The following is a 4,679-nucleotide window of genomic DNA, read 5'->3' on the forward strand; positions in this document are numbered from 1 at the left end:
ACGGCGGTTCTAGACAGTCCTAGTGTGGTCTGGTCCCGAGGAAATTAAAATAAAATCTTAATTTTATTTTAAGATTTTACTAAAATCTTAAAATAAGATTTTATTTTAAGATTTTAAGAAACTATCTAGTTTTTACTAAATTTATAGGATTAATAAACCCAAAACCAGTTTATTATCAAGGTAGAAGGTCTTTATTTGAAAATCATACTTAGAAATTGCATTATCCTTATTTTTATCTGAACGTCTTGTGGCTGTTGGCCTTTTTTCTTTCAACAAGAATGAACGTCCATCTATGGAAAAGTAGACATGATGAGTCGGGGTTTTACTGTTCAATCTTCTGTTGTCTGAACTTGACAAGCCACAAAATGGTGTTTTAAAGGTTTTGCTTGTAACCTGAAACTTCACAGGAAGAATGGAATCATGTTTTCTGAGCATTAGCATGTCATCAGTCTGATAGGAACAACAAACATAAAAGCTACTCTAACTCTGATATGGCATCTTACCTCATCAGTGACATTTACTTATATATAATACAGTGGAACATTGACTACACCTACGATTTTAGCATATAAATGATGGGAGATACAAGAGCTGGTTTACTTTACCTGACTTGGGATTTGTCACCCCAAACACATCAGAGTCTTCCACTGAAACATTTTGGGCAAACTCCCGGCTCTCTGCATTGTGGGCCACAGGGGGCAGGAAAAGGCCTCGCTACTCAACATGCATGGACGATGACATGAGGACTGATCCCAGGGAGCCGAAGGCTTACAGGCTGCAGGTACCTGCTCCGTCTGGAGGTAGTTGTTGTCTCTGGTCTCTCTCCTGGTCTGTACTCATGATCTGCAGAGGGCAGAGCCTCTTTTTTTTTTCTTGTGCAGCGTTCTGAATGGCGGCCCTGTGCTGCACGTCATCGGCTTTTCTAATTTAAGGATTGGAACTATGATATGTTGATTCTGTTTAGAAAGATGATTTGCTCTGGTTCTGCTGTTACTAAAGCAAATCTATTTAGCCTTTTGGTTCAAGAAAAACTGCCAGTGACAGTGAAAGGTCTGACTAGGACTGACAATACTTCTCCAGTCAATGTGTCAGAGATCACAAACATGACTCAATCAATACATTTTTATGACAGGCTAAATGTGTCTTGGGCATTGATTGTTGACATGTTTTCTTCAATGGCTCCCTTGTTCTTTTTTTTTTGTAAATATGTTTCTTAATCTTTTTTTTCATTTGTTTTTGTCCATTATTCTTTTCACACCCATATTCTCCATGTGCTTTTATCCTTTAACTCTTTTTTCATGCAGCTCTCCATGTCCTGTCAGTTCCTCCCAGGACAAAGTCTGTTTAGATCAGCTTGATCTGTTCCTTTAGACTCCGTGGTAACAGAATGAATGTGAGAAGAGATTATGTATTTGAGGCTATTTTTAAACCAGAAAGGATGATCAAATTTTAATGTTTGATCATTAAAATTTGATCAAACATTTTGATTAAATTGTTTGATCAAAACTATTTGATCAAATATAACAAAGTTATATTTTGTTTTGGTACAAACAAAATATAACTTGTTTGTACCAGGCTTCATGCCAATGAGTTTAAATAGCATGAAAAAGAAAATCAAATGATTGTTCTACTGCTCTAAAGCAGATTTACCATCTCAAATGATCCAAATCTGATATCTGAATAAAACCAAAGCAGTGACGGCAAAAAAAAAGCTTTTATTGAATTTGCTTACAACTTAAATGTTATTTTACTCTACGATCAGCTTAATTACTTTCCATGCTTTCACAAGTCAAGTGAAAGTTACACACAAAAATAAAACAGAATACAATAAGTCCAAAAATACATGTATTATATTACATCATAATACATAGAAATAACCTATGACACTGCAAAATATATTACATTCTTTAATATCTTCCTCCCACAACATGATTTTCACACTGTTGTGAGACTTTTCTTTAGCATTGTGATGACTGTGAAATATAAACTTAATCTTTAAGTGATTAACACATTTGTTCAATTTTTACTCTTCAGAAACCAACAAAATGTGTGTTTTTGCACTGAGACACAATACCCTTGTAATTACATCAGATTATGCAGCATATCTTCTTCATTGGAAAACATTACATACACATTATTACATAAAAACATGCTACCATGACTTTTTTTTTTTAACAGTATTAGTTTCTGGACACAGCAAATGAGCTGAACACATTCTTCAACAGGTTCAGTCCAGGAACAAGCTCATCATCATCGTCCTCTCCTGTCTGCAGCCAGATATCTCATCCTCCTCTGACCCACAGCTTTCCTGTCAAGCCTCAGATGTTCCATCTTCCACCTCAGTCATTGACTCTTCTGCTTCCACCAGTTTGTCTTCAACCACATTAGGTGACGCTGCTGCTCCCTTTTGCCTCCACCTCCAACTTTTCTGTATCTAGAAGTCAGGTGAAGAAGCAGCCGGAGAGACTGAACAGGAACGAGGATGCAGGTCCAGATGGCGTCGGTCCCAGAGTCCCTCTGTGGGATTCTGCAGCATCTCTTCAACCTTTGTCAGACCCAAGAGGAGGTTCCGTTGCTGTGGAAGACATCCTGCCTGGTTCCGGTACCGAAGAAAAGTCACCCATCAGTCATAACGACTGTAGACCCGTTGCCCTGGCATCGCACATCATGAAGGTCCTGGAGAGACTCCTGGTGGCCCACTTGAGTAAGCAGACGATCACATATCAGGACCCCCTGCAGTTTGCTTATCGCCATGGAGTTGGAGTTGATCAGACACCTGCTTCAACAAACCCACTGTCATCTGGACAAAGCAGGCAGCACAGTGAGGATCAGGGTCTTTGGTTCTCAGGTGCATTGAACACAATTCAGCCTGATCTGCTCTGTTAGAAACTCCAGAAGACACAGGTGGAAGCCTCAACAATCACCTGCATCTGTGACTACCTGACAAACAGAATACAGTTTGTGAGACTGAAGGACTGTGTGTCTAACCAGGTGGTCAACAACATGGGAACACCACAGGGCACTGTACTCTCACCATTCATTTTCACTCTCTACTGTTCAGACTTCCCGCACAAGTCCAACTTCTGTCATCTACAGAAATACTCAGACGACTCTGCAGTTGTTGTGTGTATCAGAGAAAGACAAGAGGCTGAGTACAGAGATCTGGTGGATCACTTTGTGGCCTGGTGTGGGAACAATCATCTAATCTTGACTGTAAACAAAACAAAGGAGATGGTTGTTGATTTCAGGAGAAACAGGAAACCCTATTTCCATCATGGGAGAAGATGTGGAGGTGGTTCAGGAATATAAATACCTCGGTGTTCATCTGGAACACAGACTGGACTGGAGACGCAACAGTGAAGCCGTCTATATAAAGAGACAGAGCAGACTGCGCTTCTCGAGGAAGCTACGATCCTTCAAGATTTGCAGCAAGTTGCTGCAGATCTTTAAGTCTGATGCTGAGAGTGTCATCTCTTCTGCTATCATCTGTTGGTGCAGCAGCATCAGAGCCAGGAACCTCAAAAGGCTCAACAATCTGATAAAGAAGGCTGGATTTGTTCTGGTTCTGTTCTGGAGACGACTGTGGAACCTCTGGAGATGATGCAAAGAAGGATTCTTCATAAGAGTCAAGAAAGCTATGGACAACTCTGACCATCCTCTTCATGAGTCTGTATGGTGAAAACAGAGTATCATCAGTCAGAGGGTTCTTCAGATTTGCTGCAATACAGACAGCTACAAAAGACCTTTCCTGCTGCCAGCAATCAGCCATCTGCAATAACTTTTGAAGAATCTGAATCTGAGCTACAACTACATTTTATTTCCCTTTGGGATCAATAAAGTCAAAGCACGTTTGAGTAATTCTTGCACACTACTCAAAGTCTGATAGAAAAAAATATTGAACAATTGGAAGTTATTGTGGAAACATTTTTTGTGGTTTCAATGAAATGAAACGAAAAATGTAAAAATAATTAAGTTTAGCTTTTCCTGTGCCGTTTCACATGTTTGCAGCTCGTTTTGCTGTTTGTTGCGCGTTTGCAGTTGTCGGCCACAGTTTCTGATCAAGTCATTATCTCCTCAACTTTCACCATAATCTGTTACAACCAGTAGATGGACGAAGTAACCTGCTTTAAGTGTTGGTCAACTCATGCTTGGTTTGTTATTGAAGGACCTACTTCACATGGTCCTTCTTTATTCTGTGTCCTCAGGTGTCCCCCTGTTGCATCAGGAAACTTCATCTCGGGATTTCCAGCAGGATTTTCTGTGTCTTCTCTCTCCTGATTGGTCCAGCGCTGTTGTCTTGTCTCACTTATGCTGGAGAATCATCACATAATAATACACACATTCCTTAATCTCTGACTAAATAATAGATGATTGAAAGAGACTTTCTGATCAAATCATCATCATGTCCTCACCTTTTCCACAATCTGTTACAACCAGTAGATCAGCAGGTGGAGCAGGTCTTCTGCTTTAATTGTTGGTCAGCTCAAGTCATGTGACATGAGTTGACGGAGAAATGAAATAAAGAGAAAACATAACAGGATTAAAAAACAGAGAATATACATCTACAGAAAAAAGAAAAAGTTAGAATTTTGACCTCAATTTCATTGAATATTTAAAATTGAAAATATGTTTTCTTACTTTTTTTGTCAACAGGGTTCTCTTATCTTCCTCCATCTGAC

General features: G+C 39.4%; 1 long non-coding RNA gene across 2 annotated transcripts; it reads right to left on the reverse strand.

Moving 5' to 3' along the window:
* Positions 1 to 2,585: 2,585 nt before the first annotated feature.
* LOC116733255 (uncharacterized) lies at positions 2,586 to 4,222 on the reverse strand. 2 transcript variants are annotated; one of them, XR_004341983.1, is made up of 4 exons: positions 4,173 to 4,222; positions 3,314 to 3,668; positions 3,035 to 3,211; positions 2,586 to 2,940 (listed from the first exon to the last, which is right to left on the reverse strand). It is a non-coding gene; the product is annotated as an uncharacterized LOC116733255 (long non-coding RNA). The 2 variants fall into 2 exon arrangements; XR_004341982.1 differs by having other exon boundaries at positions 2,586 to 3,211.
* Between the last annotated feature and the right edge of the window lie 457 nt (positions 4,223 to 4,679).

The sequence above is a fragment of the Xiphophorus hellerii genome, chromosome 14 (assembly GCF_003331165.1).
Source record: "Xiphophorus hellerii strain 12219 chromosome 14, Xiphophorus_hellerii-4.1, whole genome shotgun sequence".
Lineage (NCBI taxonomy): Eukaryota > Metazoa > Chordata > Actinopteri > Cyprinodontiformes > Poeciliidae > Xiphophorus > Xiphophorus hellerii.